The 26426-nt window shown below is 40.5% G+C and overlaps 1 non-coding gene across 1 annotated transcript; it reads left to right on the top strand.

The window, feature by feature from the left end:
* The first annotated feature begins 24554 nt into the window (after window positions 1-24554).
* LOC136379193 (U6 spliceosomal RNA) lies at window positions 24555-24661 on the top strand. Its single transcript, XR_010746690.1, has one exon. It is a non-coding gene; the product is annotated as a U6 spliceosomal RNA (small nuclear RNA).
* Window positions 24662-26426: the final 1765 nt, after the last annotated feature.

The following is a 26426-nucleotide window of genomic DNA, read 5'->3' as shown; positions in this document are numbered from 1 at the left end:
CGCTCAGTTAGTTAGAGCGACATCCGATATGCCAAGATTGCAGGTTCAATCCATGGGAAAGGCCACATATAAAAATACCAATAAATTAGTGGAACAACAAACCTATGCTTCTCTCTCAAATCAATCAATAAATTATTTTTAAAATGGAGTGCATCCTGCCCGGAGTTCCTACAGGTTAGAGCATCTCCCCATTATGCAAAGGATGCACGTTTACTCCCCAGTCAGGGCACATACAGGAATAGATCATTGTTTCTGTCTCTCTCTGTTCCTCTATCTCCCCCCAAAAATTATACATCAATAATTTTTCTTAAGATGCTCACGTTTTAAAAAGAAAAAGCCTGTCATGATACGACCTGGTGTGCCGAGGAACGCCCCACAGTACTTAGCCCTGCGGGTAGCTCTCAGAGTGCCAACATTTTACACCAGGGTTTGTGGGTTTGATCCCTGGTAAGGGAGCATACGAGAATCAAATAATGAATGCATCAATACGTGGAATAATAATTTAATGTTTCTCCTTCTCTCTCTCTCCCTCTCTCTAAAATAAACCAATGCATTAAAAAAAAAAAAAAAGAATGCTCCCAGACCAGATAGCTTCGTTGGTTAGAGTAGCATCCTGATGCACAGAGATTTGCGGTTCGTCCCTGGTGAGGGACATACAGCAACAGAGTAATATTTCTGTCTCTCTCTCTCTCACCTGTCTTTATCTAAAATCATTTAATTAAAAAATAAAAAAATTTAAATGCCACCATCAGACCCACTGTGTGTGCCAAGGTACAGTGCGCAAGTGCACTGCCCGGAGGGCCTGACGAGCACACACTGTGTGTGATTCCAAAGTGAGCGCATCGGAGACAGCGTTGTCTGCACACAGCGCTGAGGTACATCCGGCATGGCAAAGGGTACGCCCTCGGTGTGGTACAGCCGGCACGGCAAGGGTACGCCCTCGGTGTGGTACAGCCGGCACGGCAAGGGTACGCCCTCGGTGTGGTACAGCAGGCACGGCAAGGGTACGCCCTCGGTGTGGTACAGCAGGCACGGCAAGGGTACGCCCTCGGTGTGGTACAGCCGGCACGGCAAGGGTACGCCCTCGGTGTGGTACAGCCGGCACGGCAAGGGTACGCCCTCGGTGTGGTACAGCCGGCACGGCAAGGGTACGCCCTCGGTGTAGTTCCGGGATACAACCAATGCTGCACCAAGACCCCTCTATGGTGCAATGTAATGATTTGGATGAAACTGATTTAGCAGAGTTCTAGCCTAAACAGAATTTTACGAAGAAGTGCACAGATGAAATTTGAAAGTTAGAGCGGAGTCTGACTAGTGCTGGTGAGGTGGGCAGGGCGTCCCCGGGAATGCAGAGATCGCGGAAAACCCCGAGTGTGCCGCGGTAAGGCACAAATGAGAAGCTACCACAGGTTGATGCTTCCCGCTTATTTTCTCTCTTCATCTGTCTCTTCTCTCCAAGTGAATAAATTAAACTTTTTAAAAAATTGTTTTTAAGTATAATGAAGCAAAGGCAAATTCATCACAAATGAGTGCTGTGGTGACGCTTACCGGGTAGGTCAGAGCACCCTCCTGATACACCAGGTTGCAGGTTTGATCCTGTTAGGTTACATACAGGAACATACTGTTGTTTCTGTCTGTATCCCTTCTTCTATCTCTTTTATTTATATATATATATATATATATATATATATATATATATATATACACACACATATATACATATATATATATATATATATATATAAAAAGCCTGGCCTATGGTGGCACAGTGGTGGCACAGTGGATGAGGTGGCGACCTGCAATGCTGAGAGAGCTGGTTCAAGACCCAGGGCTGGCCTGGTCAAGGCACATATGAGAGTTGATGCTTCCTGCTCCTTCCCCACTTCTGCCTCTCTCTCATTCTCTCTCTCTTTTCTATAAATGAATAAAATATTAATAAATAAATAAATATAGAAGAAAATCTTACCTTTAAAAAAAAGAAAGAAAGAAAATCAATAAATAAAAAAATTTACTTTGTTCATTTAAAAAACAAAGATACAGTGCCAGGATAAGACGTGGCAGTGCCACGGTACGCCCCCGGTACTGGAACTCAGTGGTCCCCAACCTTTTTTAGGCCATGGACCGGTTTAATGTCAGAAAATATTTTCACGGACTGGCCTTTAGGGTGGGACGGATAAATGTATCACGTGACCTAGACAAGTGTCAAGAGTGAGTCTTAGATGGATGTAACAGAGGGAATCTGGTCATTTTTAAAAAAATAAAACATCGTTCAGACAAATATAAATAAAACGGAAATAATGTAAGTTATTTATTCTTTCTCTGTGGACCAGTACCAAATGGCCCACGGACTGGTACCAGTCCGCAGCCCGGGGGTTGGGGACCACTGCTGTAACTGACCAGTAGCTCAATTAGAGCAATATCCTGATATGCCAAGGTTACGGATTCAATCCCCAGCAAAGACCACATAGAGCATCACCCAATGAATGCATAAATAAGGAGAACAACAAACAGATGCTTCACTTCCACTCTCTCTCAAATCAGTCCATAAATTGCTTTAAGTAAGCGTGTGCCCTACCCTGAGGTCCTACTGGTTAGAGAATCATCCTGATTTGCAAAGGTGCAAGTTCAATCCCCAGTCAGGGCACATACTGGAATAAATCATTGTGTTTGTCTCTCTCCATTCCTTTACCACCCACCCTAAAAAAATTATCAATAAATAATTTTTCTTTTTCTGCTCATGTTTTAAAAAGAAAAAAATGACATGGTAAAACATGGAAGTGCAAGGTTCACACCCCAGTACTTTACCCTGTTGGGTAGCTTTGTTGGTTAAAGAGCCATCATTATACCCAGGGTTTGTGGGTTTAATGCATGGTAAAGGAACATAGAAGAATCAAATAATGAATGCATAAATAAGTGGAATAACAAATCAATGTTTCTCTCTCTCTCTCTCTCTAAAATAATCAACGCATATTTTTAAAAGCGAATGCTGCCCAACAGGATAGCTTTGTTGGTTACAGTGTCATCCTAAAGCACAGAGATTGGCAGTTCATCTCTGATTACAGACACAAAGAAACAGATTCATATTTCTGTCTCTCTCCTGTCTTCACCTAATATCATTAAATTTAAAAACTATTTTCTTTTAAAGGACACAGTAAGAACTTGAAGTGTGTGCCGAAGTGAAGCACGGTGCCCAGGTGCGTCTCCCAGAAGGTGATGAACAATCACAGTATGCAATTCCAAAGTGAGGGCATGTATAACACACAGTGGTCTGATGTCAGTGCTGAGGTACAGCAGGGGCACGGCATGGGGACCCTCACAGTACTGTTCCAGGATATACTCAAAACCATGCCAAGACCCACCTATGGTTCCCTGTGGAGATTCTGGTGAAAGTGATTTAGCAGAGTGCTTGTAAAACGAGATTTTACAAAGAAGTGCACTGATAAAACCTGAAGGACAGGGAGTGAGCCTGTCCTGTATTGTTGCAGTCCGGTAGGGCGTCAACTGGAAATGCTGAGATCGCGGAAACCCCCGAGTGTGCCGCTTTATGACACAAATGAGAAGCAACTACACTCTGATGCTTCCCGCTTATTCTCCCCTCTTCCTCTCTGTCTTCTCTCCAAACAATAAATAAAATCTTTTTAAAACTGTTTTTTAGTATAATGAAGCAAAGGAAATTCATCACGAAAGAGTGCCAGGGTGACCTTACCGGGTAGTTCAGAGAACCATCCTGACACAGCGGGTGGCAGGTTCTCTCACTGTCAGGGCACACACAGGAGCGTATCGTTTCTGTCTCTCTATCCCCCACTCTATCTAGCTATATAAAAAAAAATAAGAATTTAATAAATAAAAATACGTTTAAATTGTTTATTCTAAAACCATGGCCCTGGTCTGTTGGCTCAGTGGTAGAGTGTTGACCTGGCGTGTGGATATCCTGTTTTGATTCCCGGCCAGGGCATACAGGACAAGCATCCATTTGCTTCTCCACTCTTCCCTCTCTCCTTTCTCTCTATCACTCTCTTCCTCTCTTGCTGCCAAGGCTCCATTGGAGCAAAGTTGGCCTGAGAACTGAGTATCACTCCATGGCCTCTGCCTCAGGCACTAAAATGGCTCAGGTTGCAAAGAAGCAATGCCCCAGATGGGCAGAGCATTGCACCCTCGTAGACAGGCCAGGTGGGTACCGGTGGGGCGCATGCGGGAGTCTGTCTCTCTGCCTCCTCGCTTCTCACGTCAGAAAATTACCAAAATAAATAAATAAGTAAAAAACAACGATGAAACAGTGCCATGATAAGATAGGGAAGTGCCACAGGACGCCGCGATTTGGTAACTATGACAGGTAGCTCAATTAGTTCAAGCCAATTCCCGATACGCCAAGATTGCAGATTCACTTCCCCAGAAAGGCCACAGATAGGATCAACCAATAAATGCATAAATTAGTGGAACAAGGAATCTATGTTTCTCTCTCAAATCATTCAATTACTTGTTTTGAAAAATGAGTGCACCGTGGCTGGAGTTCCTACAGATTAGAGCACCTCCCCATTATGTATAAATCGCCAGTTTAATCCCCAGTCAGGGCACATAAAGGAATAGATCATTGTTTCTGTCCCTCTCCATTCCTCCAGCTTCAGAAAAAAACTATAAATCAATCATTTTTCTTAATATGCTCATGTTTTTTAATAAAAGACCTGTCGCCCTCATCCCCTCTGTCGCTTGTTCCAGAAGAAAGAAAATAAAATAAAAAATAAAAGACATGTCATGATAAGACCTGGATGTGCTAAGCTACCCCCCCATACTTAAGCCTATCAGGTAGCTCTGTAGATTAGAGTGCCATCGTTTTACGTCAAGGTTTGTGTGTGGGTTTGATCCCTGGTAAGGGAACATACGATAATCAAATAATGAATGCAAAAATAAGTGAAATAACAAATCAATATTTCTCTCTCTCTCTCTCTCTAAAATAAATCAATGCATTTTTTAAAAAAATGCTGTCTGACCAGGTGGTGGCGCATGGATGGAGCATCGGACTGGGACGCGGAAGACCCAGGTTCCAGACCCCGAGGTCGCCAGCTTGAGCACAGGCTCATCTGTTTTGAGCAAGGCTCACCAGCTTGGGTCCAAGGTCACTGGCTCGAGCAAGGATTCACTTGGTCTGCTGTAGTTCCCCCCCCCCCGCCCCTCCCCAACAGGGCACATATGAGAAAGCAATCAATGAACAACTAAGGTGCTGCAGCAAAGAATTAATGCTTCTAATCTCTCTCCCTTCCCGTCTGTCTGTCCCTATCTGTCCTTCTGTCTGACTCTGTCACAAAAAAAAAAAAAAAAAAAAGAATGCTGCCCGGACCAGATAGCTCCACTGGTTAGAGTGTCATCCTGGTGCACCGAAATTTGAGGTTCATCCCTGGTGAGGGACATACAGAAACAGAGTAATATTTCTGTCTCTCTCTCTCACCTGTCCTTATCTAAAATCATTTAATTAAAAAATAAAAAATTTTAACTGCCACCGTAAGAGCTGGTGTTTGCCGAGGTATGGTGCCCAAGTACGGTGCCCAAGGGCATCTGCCCTGAGGATCTGACGAACAAACACAGTGTGTGATTCTAAAGTGAGTGCATCTAAGATACAGTGCTGTCATACAGTCCTGAGGTACAGCCAGGGCACAGCGTAGGGTCCACCCATGGTATGGTTCCGGGATACACCCAAAACCACACCAAGATCCATTTATGGTTCCGTGTGGAGATTCTGGTGAAACTGACTTAGCAGAGTTCTTGCTAAAAGTAGATTTTATGAAGATGTGCACTGATGAGACATGCAAGTTAGGGAGTGAGCCTGACTAAAAAGTATAGTGAAGCAAAGGATCTTCATCACAAAAGAGTGTCACAGTGGCCCTTGCCGGCAGTTCACAGCATCACCCCTATATGCCAATGTGGTGGGTATGATCCCTGGTCAGGGCACATACACGATTCAGCCAGTGAATGCATAAATGAGTGGAACAACAAATTGATGTTTCCCTCTCTTTCTCTAAAAGCAATAAATTAAAAATAGTGTGCCCTGGCCAGATATTCATTAGTTAGAGCATAATCCTTATATGCAAAGATTGTGAGTTCAATCCCTAGTCAGGGCACATACAGGAACAGATTGTTGTTTCTTTCTGTCTCCCTTCCTCTGCCATAGTATAGGGCAGTGGTCCCCAACCCCCAGGCCGCGGACCGGTACCGGTCCGTGGGTCATTTGGTACCGGTCCACAGAGAAAGAATAAATAACTTACATTATTTCCGTTTTATTTATATTTAAGTCTGAACGATGTTTTATTTTTTTAAAATGACCAGATTCCCTCTGTTACATCCGTCTAAGACTCACTCTTGACGCTTGTCTCAGGCACGTGATACATTTATCTGTCCCACCCTAAAGGCCAATCTGTGAAAATATTTTCTGACATTAAACTGGTCCATGGCCCAAAAATGGTTGGGGACCACTGGTATAGGACAGGAGTGTGGTGCAGCCGTACTGTTTGGGACAGAGTCCCGACATACGGGGAAAAACGGATTTACTGACACTTAAAACGGTAAGACAGGATTTATTCAGGACCATACAATAGGTGTAGAAACCTTCACAACTGGGATTTTAGAGCAGGAGAGAGACTGGGCTCAGCTCCAAATACAGCATGGGCAGTTCTGACTACAGAACTGAGAACTAATAAGTGGGTTTAGGTTAAGCCACCATGTTTGGGACAATCTGTACAACAGCAATGGAAAACTATTACAATGATTAATGTGAATTCAATTATTATATTTATTATGCAAGAAATACACAAATACATTTTCCCTGTAAATTTCTGAAAATAAAAAACAGGCAAACGAACACCAAACTTTAAAACCTCTACATATCAAAGGAAATTATCAACAGAGTAAAAGGCAACTTATACTACAAGAGAAAATTGTAAATCATATATCTGATAAAGGGTTCTTTGCTTGCCATATTTTAGGAAACTTGACTACTCTATAAGAACTAAAAATAAATAACTCATTTAAAATATGAGCAGAGCCTGACCTGTGGTAGTGCAGTGGATAAAGTGTCGACCTGGCATGCTGAGGTCATCTGTTTGAAACCCCAGGCTCGCCTGGTCAAGGCACATATGGGAGTTGATGCTTCCTGCTCCCCCCTCTTCTCTTTCTCTCTCTAAAAATGAATAAATAAAATCTAAAAAAATATATGAGCAGAGGTTTCAACAGATATTTCTTCATAGAAAGTTTATAAATGGCCAATTATATATGAAAAGTTGCTCAACATCATTAATCATCAGGGAAATGCAAATCAAAACTACGATGATATATCACCTCATATGTATCAGGATGGCTATTATTAAAAAAACAGAAAATAACAATTGTTGCTGGTAAAAGGGAGAAGTCAGAATCTAAGAGCACTGGGTGTGAATGTAAAATACTGTACCCATTACAGAAAATATGGAGATTCCTCAAAAATATAAAAAAGAAAGAAAAATATATGACCCAGCAATCCTACTGCTGGGTATTTATCTAAAACTACTAAAAATAGAATCTCAAAGAGATGTTTGGCCCTCTATGTTCATCACATTATTCATCATACCCAAGAAATAGAACCAACCCAAATATCCATGCAAGCGTAGGTGAGGAGAGGAAATAAGATATATACATACAATGGTACATTATGGAGTCTTTTTGTAAAATCCTGTCACATTCTACTGAATGAACGGACATCAAAGACATTATGCTATGCAAAATACACCTATCAGAATAAAGACAAAAAAATCATTATCCCACTTATATAAAGTATCTAAAGTAATCAAATCAAAGAAAGAACTGTAGAATAGAGATTACCAAAGTCTGGGGATGTAGGAGGAAATATTAGTGTTTTTACTACTTATAGAATTTTAGGACTACAAGAGAAAATGTTTTAGAGAGCTGCTGAATAGCAATGTGGAAGTGTTTAACATTAACTATACACTTATAAATACTTAAGATTGCATATGTAAGAGTTATTTATATATATATATATATATACACACACACACACACAATGAGGGAGGAAAGCAAAAAATTAGAGAAGGGGAGACAAAGGGTCTCTATTACTGGCTCTGAGCTGGGAAAGCAGCAAATAGCTGCCATAGCACAAGATTCTAAGATTCAGGGTTTTCTCAGTGATCTGCAGACATTCCTCCAGTAGATTTTAGACAACAAGGGATATCACTATATACAGGCCAGAGTTCACCAAAACTATTTAAACTATTCAACCATAAGTTTACACACCAGCCTTACTCTGCCTTGCTCATTCCTTCTTCAGAAAAACCTCCATAAAGTGTCCCGCCCGCGTTTCCCTTCCCCCTGCCTCCCCCTCTGTGCCTGTTGATCTTGCAGGCTACTTCCTCTGGTTTTCCTGCGTGGCACACATTCCTCCTGTTTCTAGAGGACTGTGAAATTACTAGTAAACGTGTTCCTTCATCACAATCATTTAGGTGTCTACGTGTCCCCCTGCTGAAACAAGTCCAGGGTATGTTTTTTAAATGACTGCCGCCGCCAACACCGTAGATCACACCTGAAGATAATACATTCTTAGACTGTTTTGACTCACCAACTGGACCCAACAGATAAGTCATTGCCTAAAAGGGACCACTGCTCTTTCGACATACTAGCTGCCTGATGGCTACTGCATTGTGCCTGTTTGCTGAATATTGCCATGATTTCCATCCTACAATTAAGGAGCTGTAAAGCTGAGTGCTCCCTGAGCTGCCATGCAGAGGGCCGCTCCTGATACAGTGATACAACTGCAATAGAGTGCTTCCTACGGAGCACCGTAGAGGGACTGGAAGGTAGACCAAAGTGTCAAGACTATACTCACAAAAATATCTTTTTTGTCCACAGTGATGTGAAGACAGAAATTACTAACGGAAGAAAAACTGGAAAATTCACAACGTGTGGAAATTAAACCACAACTCTGAACCAAACAATGGATCAAAGAGGAAATCACAGCGTACCTTGACAAAAACAAAAACACAAATATAACAAAGTTTACGCGATGCAGCAAAAGTAGGTCTAAGAGAAACGTTTATAATGGAAAACACTACATTAAAACTTAAGAAAGATCTCAAGTAACCTAACTTTATCTGGGCCCAAGGAACAGAAGCAGCAACACACTAAACTAAAAGTTAGTAAAGGAAAGGAAATAATACAGATTCGAGCAGAATTCAATGAAATAAAGATTAGAAAGATAATCGGAAAGATCAACGAAATAAGAATTGCCTTTCTAAAAGATAAACAAGGTTGAAAAACTCAAAAACATTGATACGTAAAGACACATGCAGCCCCATGTTCATTGCAGCATTGTTCACAGTGGCCAGGACATGGAAACAACCAAAAAGCCCATCAATAGATGTCTGGATAAAGAAGATGTGGCACATATACACTATGGAATACTACTCAGCCATAAGAAATGATGACATCGGATCATTTACAGCAAAATGGTGGGATCTTGATAACATTATACGAAGTGAAATAAGTAAATCAGAAAAAACCAGGAACTGCATTATTCCATACGTAGGTGGGACTTAAAAGTGAAAATAAGAGACATTGATAAGAGTGTGGTGGTTAGGGGGGGGGAGGGGGGAGAGGGAGAGAGAAAGGGGGGGGGCACAAAGAAAACTAGATAGGTGACAGAGGACAATCTGACTTTGGGTGATGGGTATGCAACATAAGTGAACGACAAGATAACCTGGAGTTGTTATCTTTGAATATATGTATCCTGATTTATTGATGTTGCCCCATTAAAAATAAAATTATTAAAAAAAAAAGATAAACAAGGTTGAAAGCTTTTCGTTAGAGGAACCAAGACAAAAAGAGGGAAAACTCAAATAATAAAATCAGAAATGAAAGAGGAGACATTACAATTCTCACCACAGAAATACAAAGAACCGTAATAGACTCCTAAAACAATTATACACTGACAAATTAGATAACCTAGAAGAAATGGATAAATCATAGCTTCGTACCTCTACTTCACACATTCCTTCCGGATAAAAACTTCCCCAAGGGCTCCCTCTGGCTCGCAGTTCTCTCCTGTCTGCCTTGCAGCCACTTCCCCAGGTGGCCCTGTGTGGCCTGCCATGCTCCTGTTTCCAAGAGACAGCGAGTATAATACAAACTTCTTCCGTCGTGGCAATTATTTTCACGTCTCTGTGGTTTACTCTTTCTGTTTAAAACAAGTCCCGGATATGTTTGTAAAACCATTGGCGCTACAGGGCACAGTGGAACCCCAGATAAGAAAGGACAGCAGAGGGGTGAGCTCCTGTAGCGGAATCCCGCTTTCCCGGCCTGGAAGAGAGCAGAGAAGAGCTCCCAACCCCGCAGAGACCGCGGACTGCGCACAGGAGCTCAACGTGGGCCCTGCGCAGTTCCGCGCAAGATGCCATGTGTGATGCGGTTTGGCTTTGAGGTCTGGAGACGCAGTACAGTTTAGCCGCACAATGTCTACGCAGGTCTACGCAGGTCTACGCAGCGTGCAGTGACGCTTGTTGAGATGGTAAGACCTTCTTTACTCAGCCCTAGAAAAGTGCGGTGAAGAGTACCGGCCCCCTCAAAATGGAGGCTGGTAGGTTTGTAAGAAACTGACTTAACTGTGTTCTTTTATTATTATTATTGATTTTTAGAAAGAGAGGAAGAGAGATGAGAAAGGGAAAATTGATTTGTTGTTCCACTTATTTATGCATTCATTGGTCAATTCTTGTATGTGCCCTGACCAGAGATGGAACCCATAACCTTGGCATAGCGAATGAAGCTCTAACCACCTGAGCTAATTAGCCAGTGTAGCTTATAAAAATTAGATTTTTATAAGAGAGATCACAGAGGAGCTTACGAGAAGGTATAGAAACCTGACTGAAGTACAATAAAGCAAAGAATCTTTGTCATAAAAGAGTTCCAGGGTAAGGTCTCCTAGTATGATGCTGAGGTACAACTACTTGTATAGTTATGAGCTATCTGTCTCCTAGTAGGGTACTAAGGGTCATCTATCTGCAGGTATGGTGCTGAAGTACCTCTGCCCTTCGGTACCAAGGTACATGCTGCAGTACTACCTATGGTACCACTAGGATCAGCCAAAGGACAGTGATGCTTAGGATGCTGTGTATGGAGATTATTAGCACTGGGTGAGGTTCTTCACCAACTAAAGTGTTGAGGTGATGTCTCACAGTGCCATTATTAAAGAAAAAGATCTTCAATGACACTTACTAAAAATGGTAAGACAGACATCAGTCAGGACCATAGCATTAGTATAGGGACCATTGCAATTGGGACTTGAGTCAAAACTTGGGGAGAAACTGGACTCAATACCCAATACAGCATAAGCACATGAGACTATGAAACCATGAAGCAGAGTTGGGGACTCCGTGGCAGCCATCTTAGGCTTGCTCGCGGCTACCAAGGTTTACCAGGTGCGAGCACTTCCCTTGAATAGTGCATGAGGTCTGCAGACGCAGTACAGTTGGCAGAGGCATGTGGGCATAGCCTATATAAGGCTATGGGTGCTTCCCCTGAGGGGCCAGTCTTCCAAATCACTCTCCTGCCACCATGAGGTGCGGTTTTCCTTGCTCCTTTGCCCTTACTGCCAATAGCAGATTTCCCTTTGTTTATTAGCTCTTTCGCTTTTGTTTGTTTGCTCACCTGTCTTTGCAAGCCTCCAATAAACTGGTATGGCCCGACACTTCTTGGCTCTGCAGTTTCTCTACTGTTTGCCGGAATCCAGTGGGAACCTACATGGCCTCAGCCACCAGCACTACAGGGACAATGGAGGGGAAATTACTAAGAGAAAATATCGGGGGAAATGGGGAGTTCTGGCGAAACGAACTTAACACAGTTCTTGCTGAAGACAGAACAGGGTGATCAAATATCAACCCCCGCGGATGGCAAAGGATGAGGATCTGATCAGGTATTCGGGATAATCTCGGGTGTGGAGGGCAGACGCGGTTGGCGGTATGGCGTTCTGATTGAAGTGACTTAGCAGAATTCTTGCTGAAACTGGATTTTACAAGAAGGTGCACAGATGAACCTAGGAGAAAGTTAGGGAATGTAACTGACTGAAAAATATAATGAAGCAAAAAAATGTCACAAAAGAATGCCACAGAAAGACCTAGAAGGAAGTGCGGAGGTTCGTCTGACCTACCGAGGTACATGTTGTAGTTCCTCTGTGGTACCACTAGGGGAAGCCAAAGAATGGAGCTACTGGGATGCTACGTGTGGAGGTGCGCCCAGGGAAAGGGGGGGTTCTGGCTCAATGAACCTAACAGAAGTCTTTCTGAAGATGCAGCAAGGTGATTAAATGTCACCCAAGGGATGGTGAAGGAGGAGAACCTTGTTCAGATATCCAAGGTGATTAGATATGGGAAAGGGGTGGTGTCTGATGAAACTTACTTGACATGGTTCTTGCTAAAACTGGATTTTACAAGAAAGGCACAGATGATCTTAGGAGAAGTTAGCCTGATTAGAAAGTATAATGAAGCAAAGAATCATCATCACAAAAGTGTTTTGGTAAATAAGAAAGTATGAGATGTGGTGGCAGTACCGAGCTGAGGTGCGTCCGCCATAAGTCTGAGCTGGCCTAGGCAGCGCAGTGCACTCGCTAGTGCCGGTGTACAACCGCGTGTGGTGCAGAGATGCGTCTGAGTCCAGTGCCGAGTTATGGCACCGTCCCGTAGGGTATCCAGGGTTATTGGAGATGAGGGTGGGAAGGGAGGGTTCCTGCTAATAGTGGATTTTACAAGGAAGTACACAAATGAACCCAGGAGGTTAGGTGGCGAGCCTTGCTAAAAAGCATAATGAAGCCAAGAATCTTCGTCACAAAAGAGCGCCAAGGTAAGACCTGGAAGAAAGCGCTGAGGTTCGCCCGTGGTCAGGCACCCAGGTGCCTCCACCCTAAGGGGTGAGGTAGAACCGTAAGTTTCCCAGGTGCGTCCACCATTTGGTGCTGAGCTGTGTCTGTGGTAGTGTGGAGGTACATCTGAGGTTTGATGGGGGAGCACACTCGCGGGATGGTTCAAGGTACACCCACGGTTCGAGGTGGAGATTCTGGTGAAACTGACATAGCAGCGTTCTTGCTAAAACGATATTTTATAAGGAAGTGCACAGACGAGCCAAGGAGAAATTTCAGCAGCCCAACTAACATGGCACCGAAGAATGCCTTGGGCCTGACCTGTGGTGACGCAATGGGTAAATCGTTGCATGTGAAAGGCGGAGGTCGCTGGTTGGAACACTCCCGCACCCCACATCCCCCCCCCCAAGGCACGTATAAGAAACAACTACCAGTTGATCCTTTCCACTCCTACCCCCTTTTTTCTCCCCCCTCTCTCCTCGCTCTAAAATCAATAACCAAAATCTTAAAATAAAATGCCTTGGTCTGATGCCGAGATACAATACCACCTAGGGGGCTGCCTACAAAGCAGAAGCATGGTGCTGCTTTTTTATTATTATTATTATTAATGAATTTATTTGTCTTTTAAAAATGTTTATTTTATTGATTTTAGAGTGGAGGAGAAAGAGACAAGAGTGTCAATCTGTTCCTGTGTGTCCTGACAAGGGAGAAACCGGAAACTTCTGCACTTTGGGAGGATGCTCCAACCAACTGAGCTGTCCAGTCAGGGCTTGATTGATTTCAGAGAGGGAGAGGAAGGGTTAGGAAGGGAGGCAGAGAGAGAGAGACATCGATTTGTTGTTCCACTTACCATATTTTCCCATATGGGAAAATGCTTACCAGATGCTCCCATGAATAAGACGCACCTTAACTTGGGGGCCCGAAATTTGAAAAAAAGTTTATTACATAAAGTTATTGAACTCAAGTTGTTTTTTTTATACATATTTTTGTTGAACTCAAGTTTTTTTTTTGTTTTGTTTTTTGTTTTTTTGAACTCAAGTTTTATTCATCATAAAATTCATACAACTCCTCATCACTGTCAAAACTCCTATCCATTAGCTTGTCCCCATCTGCATCTGACGACAAATCACTGTCTTCAACAATGAGTACAAAAACAAGCGCGAAAAAGCAGGACATATAAGTAAAAAAAATACAACCACTGTATAAAAAGCACCCCGTTTTTAGACCTCAAATTTTTCGATAAAAGGTGTGCTTTATACATGGTGGAATACGGTATTTATGCATTCATTGGTTGATTCCTGTGTGTGCCCTGACCAGGGATCAAAAGGTCAACTTTGGCTTATCCAGACAACATTCGAACTAACCAAAGGTTAAGCACCTGGCCAGGGCACTGTGCTGTTGGATGGCTACTGCACTGTGGTGTTTCTTGTCAGGTATTGCCATTATTCTCCAGCCTAAAACTGGGGTGTTCAAAAAGTTGTGTCATCCTTGAGCTGTCATGTAGAGAGCCACTTCTAGTACCAAACAGTACTGTGTATGGACCTGCGTAATGTGCCACAAACATTGCCATACGTGGTGTGTAGGACAGATATCAAGATTCTGGGGCTCTATACCTTGGGTTTCTCCAACTAATATGCTCCCATGAGCACTTAATAACCCACTTTCCCTTTTCTCTGTGAGATTTTCTGAGTCAAATAACCTCTGCAGAGTGGTGAGAGAGTGCTTTGCTAGAACACTCCTTCAAATGTCTTGAACAATTGCTGTGGTAGTGGGCAGGCTCCCTCCTCATGGGATCAGACCTTGCTGCGATTACAATCTGTACCCCAACCCAGTGGTACATAGGGCATCCCATTCATGGAGATATACACTTTCAAAGAAAAAAAAATTGATTGAATTCATTGCCACCAGAGCTGCCTGTGAGAATTGTGAACAGATGTGTTTTGTTTTTGTTTTGTTTTGTTTTGTTTTTTAGGTGAGAAGAGGGGAGATAGTGAGGCAAACTCCTGCATACGCCTGGCCGGGATCTACCTGGCAACCCCATTTGGCACCCATGCTCGAGTATCAAGCTTTTTTTAACACCTGAGGCTGGTGCAAGTCAGACCAACCAAGCTATCCTCAGTGCCCAGGGCCACGCTTGAACCAATCAAGCCCCTGGCTGCGGGAGGGGAAGAGAAAGAGAAGGGGGAGAAAAAGGAGGAAAGACACAGATGGTCACTTCTCCTGTGTGCCCTGAGCAGGGACATTCGTATGTCGAGCTGACACTCTATCCACTGAGCCACCAGTCAAGGCCTAGATGTTCTTTACAGAGAAAAAATAATAAATGTGTCAGAAACCCGGATCAGCATAAAGAAAGGAAGAAAGAGCATCAAAGGAGTAAGTGAGGTAAAATAAAAACTTTTTTTTCTTATTTTCAATTGAACTAACTGTTTAAAATGTTAATATCAACAGTGTACAACAGTATATCCAACTATGTATGCTTTGGTATATATAGTTTGTGTGTGTGTATGAGTGCTTATGTATGTATAAGTGAAATGAATGACAGCAATGATACAAGGGATAGGAGGGAGCAATTAGGATTATTCTGTTATTATAAGGTTCTCGTGCTACCCAAAGTTGTATAAAGTTATTGGAAAGTAAACTTGGATTAGTTGGAAATATATATTCTAAAGTCTAAGACAATCATTAAATACAATTTTTAAGATATCAAATTAGATGTTAAATTGACTTGTTTGCAAGCGGTCTGTTTTTGAAGGTCTCATTGAAAATAGAAATGTGTGTATGTATATAATAGCTCCTAAATACTTTTTTTTGTATTTTTCTGAATGAGAAGCAGGGAGGCAGAGAGACAGACTCCCACATGTGCCCAACCAGAATCCACCTGGCAAGCCCACTAGTGGGCGACGCTCTGCCCATCTGAGGCATTGCTCCGTTGCAACCAGAGCCCTTCTAGCACCTGAAGCAGAGGAGCCCTGACTACGGGAGGGGAAGAGAGAGATAGAAAGAAAAGAGAGGGGGAGTGGTGGAGAAGCAGATGGGCACTTCTCCTGTGTGCCCTGGCTGAGAATCAACCCTGGAACTTCCACACGCTGAGCTGACACTCTACCACTGAGCCAGCCAGCCAAGGGCAGCTCCTAAACACTTTTTGAATGAATAAAAAAAAAACCACACAGTCTGAGCTATTTAAATAATCATCTGCATAAATGAAAAATTCATGTGATTAACATTCTTATTCTACGATGTGTGATAATATTAACTTTTTTCAAAATGTTTTATTTATTGATTTTTAGAGAGAGAGAAAGAGAAAGAGAGAAAGAGAAACGTCAACTTGTTCTCATTTATGCATTCATGGATTCATTCTCATATGTGTTTAATGTATGGAGATGATGCTGTAGCCAACTGAGCTCCTCAGCCATGGAGTCAACTAGTTTCTATGTGAATTTGGTAGCTGGTGGGTTGTCTTGCTTATATCTGAATGTACATGTAACATCCTGGAACCAAAACTTGGTTCTAGGAAAGGACTAATATTACCAATAAACTTTTCACTGGAAAGATCTGAAAATAATTAAATAATTAATAAAAAATTTAAAGATTAAAAAAAGTGTAGCTGATATTTTAAGAAAGGAAAGAAATGGAAATGTATAAAAAGCTTAATTAAAACCAAAAAAGGAAGAAAAGTGGAAAACAAAACCAGGAACAAATAACAATGACAACAAATAGAAAACAGTAATAAATATGGTAGATATTAATCCACTATATCAACAATCACTTTGAATATCATTGGCCTAAATACACCATTAAAAGATAGAGATTGTCAGACTGTATATCAAAAAACAAGACCCAAAATGTTAGTTATAATTTGGTGTTTTTATTTCACTGGGTTGAGACTTTCCTTCACATGAGAGCAACGACCTTACAGGCAGGTAAATTATTACTGGGAAAAATTCATTTCCAACTGAGGCATTCCTCTGAGTTATGGTGACTGAAAGAATCATTTTGCAGGACAAGTAATGAAATCCCCTTATAATATTTGGCTAATTTTACATTTAATGACATTATTGTCATGATGCCTATCACCCCAGGCCTCTGGATTGTGTAGAAAACACAAATGGTAAATAAAAACTCAACTAGGTAAATTTTTAGAAGTTTTTAATCTCCCTTGGCCAAAATCTCTCTATATAATGCTCCTCAACCTGAAATCTACCTTTGGTAAACATATCCTGTCTGTGAAATGGTCACCAGCCACCCTGTGAATCTAGATGAAGAGATAGACATATGAATAAACTCTACTCTACTAAAAAAGAGACATTCTGCATTATTATTAAGGGCTCATTAACCAACGTATAGGGACTGTCAAATTAGTAACATTCATTTCACAGTAAGCTCCTGGGAGACAAAGACTTCAAAGATTATGACTTACAACCAGGAGATTTTTGAACATTGAAAAAAGACAGTAATTAAAGACTCGGACATTGTTGGAAGGGACATTATCAGATGCCTAACTGCGAATAGACATCTGCCTCTGTCTCTGACACTTGCTTCCACCTACAACAGAGATCGAAGACTTCTTAAGGATGAGAAGCCCAGATGTCTGCGATAGACAACTTTCCGAAGACATCAACAAGGCTTATGCCTACAATTTAATGTTGAACTTTATTTGTTTTAACCTGTCTGCTAATAATATTAATCATCATAATAATAATTACACAGTTCTTTGGGCTTTTCTCAAACCTTGAATTTATAGCCCAACTATAAATAATTGCTAAAAGTGTATATGATAACATTTGTATTTTCAATACTACTATTTTTAAGGTTTCTCTTTGGAAATTGAGAAGAAATGCCATTGTAAAAAGAAAAGGGATGTGTGTGTTTAAGAGAAGTTAAAAGGAAGTAGTTTGTCCTAATAAGTTGGCTATTTCTGAATGAGTAAAAAGAGACAAACTACGAACAAAGGAAGTTGTAGAAAGTTAATGGAAAATGAATATTAAGAAAGGAATTTTTTTTTTTAATGGGGCGACAACAATAAATCAGGATACATATATTCAAAGATAACAAGTCCAGGTTATCTTGTCGTTCAATTATGTTGCATACCCATCACCCAAAGTCAGATTGTCCTCTGTCACCTTCTATCTAGTTTTCTTTGTGCCCCTCCCCCTCCCCCTTTCCCTCTCCCTTTCCCCCCTCCCCCCCCCCCCCGTAACCACCACACTCTTATCAATGTCTCTTAGTTTCAGTTTTATGTCCCACCTACGTATGGAATAATGCAGTTCCTGGTTTTTTCTGATTTACTTATTTCGCTTAGTATCATGTTATCAAGATCCCACCATTTTGCTGTAAATGATCCGATGTCATCATTTCTTATGGCTGAGTAGTATTCCATAGTGTATATGTGCCACATCTTCTTTATCCAGTCATCTATTGACGGGCTTTTTGGTTGTTTCCATGTCCTGGCCACTGTGAACAATGCTGCAATGAACATGGGGCTGCATGTGTCTTTACGTATCAATGTTTCTGAGTTTTGGGGGTATATACCCAGTAGAGGGATTGCTGGGTCATAAGGTAGTTCTATTTTCAGTTTTTTGAGGAACCATCATACTTTCTTCCATAATGGTTGTACTACTTTACATTCCCACCAACAGTGGATGAGGGTTCCTTTTTCTCCACAGCCTCTCCAACATTTGCTATTACCTGTCTTGCTAATAATAGCTAATCGAACAGGTGTAAGGTGGTATCTCATTGCAGTTTTGATTTGCATTTCTCTAATAGCTGAAGAAGATGAGCATCTTTTCATATAAGAAAGGAATTTTATGTATAAATGCCAAAACCCAATTATGGGAATATGCTTACCCCCAAACCCAACAAGGACTACTAACTATGTTACTCCAGATAAAAGCTGACGTGGCTGTGAAGACATGGTCCTTTATAACTATGCTGAGACATAGGAAATTTATTTATAAAACTCTTACTGTCCTCCTGGCCACTGTAATTTTTTAGATGGTTATTGTAATTTACAGCATTGTGTTCTTACACCCTTGGCCCTGATTAAACCTTAAGGTTACCGCTTCCAATTGCACAACTAGCAGGAATCAGATTGATAATGAAGAGCACGTGAGCACTTCCAAGGGGAAGTAGATGGGCCATAGTCAATGGGAACTCATTTCATGGTCAGATTATGAAAACTGAAGAGGTAGGTGTATAGTATGTCCTCAAACTCTAAGTAAATGTTATACTAGATGCAAAAATAACAGAAACATGAGACTGACAGCAACACTGATCATCATAGCTTATAGGTTAGGAATGATCTACTAGATTCTAGAGAGTTCTTTTCTTTTTTAAATATTTTATTTATTGATTTTATAAAAGGGGGAGCAAAAAGTATCAGCTCATAGTTGTTACACTTTAGTTGTTGATTACTTGTCCTATGTGCCTGACCAGGCAAGCCCAGGGTTTCAAACCGTTGACCTCAGCATTCCAGGTGGACACTTTATCTACTGCATCACCACAGACCAGGCCAAAGTGTTCTTCTCTTTTTTAAAAAAAAAACCCAAAAATATTTATTTATTTTTTTTTTTTTGAGAGAGAGAGAGAGAGAGAGCTAGAGGAAGGGAGGGAGAGAAGGGGGAAGGAAAGGGGAGAGGAGCGGGAAGCATCAACTCTCTCTCGTATATGCCTTGACCTTGGCTGGGCAAGCCCGGGGCTTTGAACTGGCAACCTCAGTATTCCAGGTCGGTGTTTTATTCATGGTGCCACCACAGGCCAGGCCAAAGTGTTCTTCTTAATGAAAGAAGGTCCATGGGACTTAATTGCCTCCCATTTATCTGCCTTTCACTTTCCAGCCAAGTTTATGGTCTTGCCTCATCCCCAGTGATTCATTGTTCATCAAGACAAATGCTGACACTAGCACTTCCTAAAAATGAGTCTTCCTAGCATTGGGGGACCACATTATCCAACCAAAAAGTTGATTATCAATGCGTCCTTTGGAAAGGGGAACTGTGGGTGAAAAGGGAGGACATGTACTAAACCTGACAAGCTCAGGGAAGACTTACATAGCAGCCTTACAAACTCTGAGACATAAAATAACCACATAGGATAGTCTAAAATTAAAACTTTCTAACTAAAAGCAATTCATAGCAGGTAGTCATGTCTTAGGGCAGGGGTCCCCAAACCACGGCCCCCCGAGGCCATTTATCCACCCCCGCTGCACTTCTGGAAGGGGCACCTCTTTCATTGGTGGTCAGTGAGAGGAGCATAGTTCCCATTGAAATACTGGTCAGTTTGTTGATTTAAATTTACTTGTTCTTTATTTTAAATATTGTATTTGTTCCCGTTTTGTTTTGTTTTTTTTACTTTAAAATAAGATATGTGCAGTGTACGTGGGGATTTGTTCATAGTTTTTTTTTATAGTCCGGCCCTCCAACGGTCTGAGGGACAGTGAACTGGCCCCCTGTGTAAAAAGTTTGAGGACCCCTGTCTTAGAGGGTATTTTTTTCCCTAACAAAGATCAATCTTCAGCTTAGCTGGCACTGTCTGTTGTCTTTTTCTCATCTAAGATAACGTAACTGACTACATACTTTTGGAATACCAAAGCACAACCACAGCACCAGAGCAGAGACAACATATCTCCTCCTTGTTATTATTATCATGTTCATTGTTAACTGTTAACTATCCTACACCTACCTGTGTAAAGAAGTATGTGTCTATTTGTTCTGCTTTTTATCCAGTCCTGGTGATTTCCCACTTTGCTTTCCCCTGCCTCCCTAATCTATCACCAATGGCGTTTATGTAACTCGCTTCCAGTCCTCCCTTTTGATTCTGATGTATTAAATAAGTACTAAAACTGCCATTTTCCACATCATTTTCTCAATCCATTGAGATCTTGCTTCTTGGTAATTGATATTGGTTTGGCTCAAACTCAAAAACTAAAACAAACAAAAAGACCCAATTGTATATTGTCTATAAGAAAGTCACTTTTCAAAAAATGTTTAAAGTCAATTAAAAGATAATTATTTATTAGAAACATCAATGTACAAGAACAGTACACAGAACTATAATCTGGCTGTGCCTTCCACATGATATATACTATTACACATCGTATGTATACTGACTATATACAATATATTTAATGGTTTGACATGGAGTCAATATCTTCATTTGGGTAGGCAAACATTCACTTTCAGGAAATTTTTAATTATGAGAAGTGTTTTTTTTTCTTCATAGTTTAATTGGCATTAGTAAAAAATACAGACTGTAGTGATTTAAGACTGTGAGTTTACTATTCTTCCCCCAAGAAAAACTCAGTACTGCAGTTGAAAATTAATGTACCTTGATAAAGAATGCTGTTTTGCTTCCTAAAAGTAACAAGGATGGAATACATAAGTACATAAACATTTAAAACCCATTTTATTTATATACGTTTATGACACAAAATTATATTCTGTGCATTTTGAGTAAAACCATCCCATATCTCTGATTCCTATAAGAATACAACATCAGACATTCCATATGTAAGTTTCTGTTAGATATATTGGAAATATTAGTTAATCTGGATTTGCCACATAGTGACATTATACTGCACTGGGCTTTGTTTTATGACTGTCAGTTAAACTTAATTCTTAAAAATCTACTATAAAACATGATGGAAAATGAAGAAAATGGTTTGAGTCATCAAAAATGAAGTAAAAATTAATGCCTGTTCTTGAGTATTCTTGCTGCATTTTTTCAGATATGCAATTTGCTCCCACAAGCCACACCACACTCAAGAGAGCTCACAGACCACTAAACAGTGTCCCTGTATGTGCAAACTCTAGCATCTCCCACTCCACAGAAGGTGCTGAAGGATGGCTACCTGGTATTAAGTATTCAAAGACTTCATTAGTCACCAACTGTAGTAATTTATTATAATAATCTGTTAACGAGAACAATCTTGAAATCACTCCTGTTTGTTTAGGGGTATCTCGTACATACCCCTAATTCACCCTAAAGAGAATGAATGACCAACATAAATAGTTACACTGTGGCTCTGAAACCAATCTTTTAGGGTGTTCAGAACAGAAACTTTCATCTCTCCTCTGACTTTACAGGGATTAACCCCTAGAACCAGCAGTTTGAGCTCAATATTGCTCACTTTGTTTGCTGTTGAAGATGCAATTATAATTAACAGGTTTAGATTTAGAAAAGGGAAGGAAAGAAACTTTTAGATCTTGTATTAACATCACCAGTAAAACTGTAGTTTCTCCAGGTTCTTTTTGGCATATAGCTTTGCAGTAACTATCCCTTCAGGCATCTTCTTGGCTATAATGTGAATTCTGACACATTCTCATATTTGTTAGAATTTCTGTAAGATATCAAGTAGAAAACTTTCACCTCACTTTCCAACAACTATCTAGGATCACTTAGTTTCAACTTGACTCCTCAAAATAGCAAATGTGGATCGCCTCTCAAGCAATGTATGACTGGTTAGACTGGCTGAACCCCTGTCCTGAGGCCATGTTTCTATAGCTTAGTTTTTTAAAATTCAAATTATTCAAGAGGTTCTCATTATTTTAATAGTTGTTAAAATATTTATAAATGTTATGTGATACATGGAACTGTTTAAAAAATCAAAACATTTCTTTTTTAAATTTATTTAAAATATATTTACTGAGCAGCCACCATGAGGAAGTTATTGATGATAGAGCCCATGCTACTTGACTGCTTTTCAGAGACATCAGTGGACGTTTTACTAAGAGGAATATGGCAGGAAGATCTTGGTTGAAACACATGTTCAAAGTAATTCACCTCATTACAGCTTTAAAAGTATAACACTGTTTGCCTGACCAGGCAGTGGTGCAGTGGTTAGGGTATCGGACTGGAACTCAGAGGACCCAGGCTCAAAAACCTGAGCTCACCAGCTTGAGAGTGAACGTGGGATCATACACATGATCCCATGCTTGCTGGCTTGAACCCAAAGGTTGTTGGCTTAAAGCCCAAGGTCGCTGGCTTGAGCCCAAGGCTTGAGCAAGGGGTTACTCACTCTGCTGTAGGCCCCCGGTCATATGAGAAAGCAATCAGTGAACAACTAAAGAGCTGCAACAAAGAGCTGATGCTTCTCATCTCTCTCCTGTCCTGTCTGTCTGTCCCTCTGTCTGTCTCTCTGTCTCTGTCACAAGAAAAAAAAAGTATAACATTTTGGGTTTCAGATGATTCTACTTCCTCCTCAGTTCAGACCTTGTGCTTTCAGAAGCAAAGATATAGTTGGTGAATTCATAAGACAGAGCCAATACCTGAGACTGGGTCAGATCAAATTTTTCAGCTGCTAGCTGGTCCTGTTGGAAAGAGTGTGTTGCAAAACCACCCTTATCATTGGTACAGATCACAGAAGGATGAGCAATGCTGTGGGAATCCAAAATGATGCTGGGGATAAGACTGAACAGTCTGACTGTTGATATTTGAGGTCAAACAGAGTTCCACCGGTATCTGGTGTTTCCTCACGAAGTCCACCAAATGCAGAGATCCTCCCTCAGAGGCGCTGAGAAATGCCCCATGCCCAATTCTGCCAAGAAGCGGATCCAAGAGTACTTGTGTTTCTTTTGGGGGGTTTGGAATCTCTAGAACAGTGATTTTCAACCTTTTTTGAGCCGTGGTACATTTTTTACATTTAAAAAATCCTGGGGCACACCACCTACCAAAATGACACAAAATGACACTCTAACCCAGTACATATTATACATATAGTTAATAATATAGTTTCTAAATGTATTTATACTCACACCTAACCATGTCTCACGGCACACTAGTGTGCCATGGCACACTGGTTGAAAAACACTGCTCTAGAAGATGCAGTGCCAACTTCAGAACTTTTTTTACTTCTAAGAGAGATTCCAATAAATCTTTTGCTTGTCCTACTGTAGGGTCTTCAGTGAGGTCAAGGCCAAGAACTGTATCTTTAGTAGAAAGGAAGAATTCTTCAGAAATTTAATAGTTTCTTTGGCCACTGAAGGGCCACTTCTTCTGTCACTTGATATCAAATACCTAACATCAGTGTTTAAGTTTTCTTGTTGGACTGTTTCATTCCCTCAAGTACATAAGTCTTTTTAGTCATTTCTGCAGCATTTTCTCATCAAGATGTGCTCCTTAGTTTCAGGTACTTGACATCATCATCTACAAATTCTTTGTGACAACTAGAGTATCTTCAGGGCCAATAGTAAGTTCATGGATAACCTGAAACATCAAAAAACATTCTTCTAAAGTTCTTCTCTTTTCATTATTAATCATAACCATTCAATCATGAATTTTTTTTTATATATATAATTTTATTTTTTTAATGGGGTGACATCAATAAATCAGGATACATATATTCAAAGATAACAAGTCCAGGTTATCTTGTCGTTCAATTATGTTGCATACCCACCACCCAAAGTCAGATTGTCCTCTGTCACCTTCTATCTTGTTTTCTTTGTGCCCCTCCCCAGCCCCTATCCCTCTCCCATTCCCCCCTCCCCCCTGTAACCACCACACTCTTATAAATGTCTCTTAGTTTCACTATTATGACCCACCTACGTATGGAATAATACAGTTCCTGTTTTTTTCTGTCAATCATGAATTTTAACACCTGGTTTCTTTGCTGTTGATTCCTTCATGGAAAGTTAAACAATTAGCTCTATACTATAAAAATTTCTATTTAAAAAAAAAAAGGACTGTGCTCGCTTTGGCCGCATATATACTAAAATTGGAACGATACAGAGAAGATTAGCATGGCCCTTGAGCAAGAATGACACGCAAATTCGTGAAGCGTTCCATATTTTTGAAAAAGATATAATGAGATGGAAGAATATTCCTTGTTCTTGGTTAGGAAGAATAAATATAATCAAGATGGCCATATTACCCAAAGCAATATACAAATTTAATGCAATTCCCATCAAAATTCCAATGACATTTTTTAAAGAAATAGAGCAAAAAATCATCAGATTTATATGGAACTATAAAAAACCCCAAATAGCCAAAGCAATCCTAAAGAAAAAGAATGAAGCTGGGGGCATTACAATACCTGACTTCAAACTATATTATAGGGCCACGACAATCAAAACAGCATGGTATTGGCAGAAAAGTAGACACTCAGACCAATGGAACAGAATAGAAAGTCCAGAAATAAAACCACATATATATAGTCAAATAATTTTTGATAAAGGGGCCAAGAACACACAATGGAGAAAAGAAAGCCTCTTCAATAAATGGTGCTGGGAAAACTGGAAAGACACATGCAAAAGAATAAAACTGGACTACAGTCTGTCCCCCTGTACTAAAATTAACTCAAAATGGATCAAAGATCTAAACGTAAGACCTGAAACAATTAAGTACATAGAAGAAGACATAGGTACTAAACTCATGGACCTGGGTTTTAAAGAGCATTTTATGAATTTGACTCCAATGGCAAGAGAAGTGAAGGCAAAAATTAATGAATGGGACTACATCAGAATAAAAAGTTTTTGCTCAGCAAAAGAAACTGATAACAAAATAAACAGACAGCCAACTAAATGGGAAATGATATTTTCAAACAACAGCTCAGATAAGGGCCTAATATCCAAAATATACAAAGAACTCATAAAACTCAACAACAAACAAACAAACAATCTAATAAAAAAATGGGAAGAGGACATGAACAGACACTTCTCCCAGGAGGAAGTACAAATGGCCAACAGATATGTGAAAAGATGCTCATCTTCTTTAGTTATTAGAGAAATGCAAATCAAAACTGCAATGAGATACCACTTCACACCTGTTAGATTAGCTATTATTAACAAGACAGGTAATAGCAAATGTTGGAGAGGCTGTGGAGGAAAAGGAACCCTCATACACTGTTGGTGGGAATGTAAAGTAGTACAACCATTATGGAAGAAAGTATGATGGTTCCTCAAAAAACTGAAAATAGAACTACCTTATGACCCAGCAATCCCTCTACTGGGTATATACCCCAAAAACTCAGAAACATTGATACGTAAAGACACATGCAGCCCCATGTTCATTGCAGCATTGTTCACAGTGGCCAGGACATGGAAACAACCAAAAAGCTCGTCAATAGATGACTGGATAAAGAAGATGAGCACATATACACTATGGAATACTACTCAGCCATAAGAAATGATGACATCGGATCATTTACAACAAAATGGTGGGATCTTGATAATACTTTCCGAAGTGAAATAAGTAAATCAGAAAAAACCAGGAACTGCATTATTCCATACGTAGGTGGGACATAAAAGTGAAACTAAGAGACATTGATAAGAGTGTGGTGGTTAAGGGGGGAGGGGAGAAAGGGAGAAGGAAAGGGGGAGGGGGAGGGGCACAAAGAAAACTAGATGGAAGAAGACAGAGGACAATCTGACTTTGGGTGATGGGTATGCAACATAATTGAAAGACAAGATAACCTGGACTTGTTATCTTTGAATATATGTATCCTGATTTATTGATGTTGCCCCATTAAAAAAAAATAAAATTATTATATAAAAAAAAAAGGACTAATAGATTTATTCAAGTGAGCATGAGGTTCCACTTCGGGGCTGCCACCATTCTT

Source organism: Saccopteryx leptura, chromosome 7, assembly GCF_036850995.1.
Source record: "Saccopteryx leptura isolate mSacLep1 chromosome 7, mSacLep1_pri_phased_curated, whole genome shotgun sequence".
Classification (NCBI taxonomy): Eukaryota; Metazoa; Chordata; class Mammalia; order Chiroptera; family Emballonuridae; genus Saccopteryx; species Saccopteryx leptura.
This window is presented reverse-complemented; position numbering and strand designations above follow the sequence as displayed.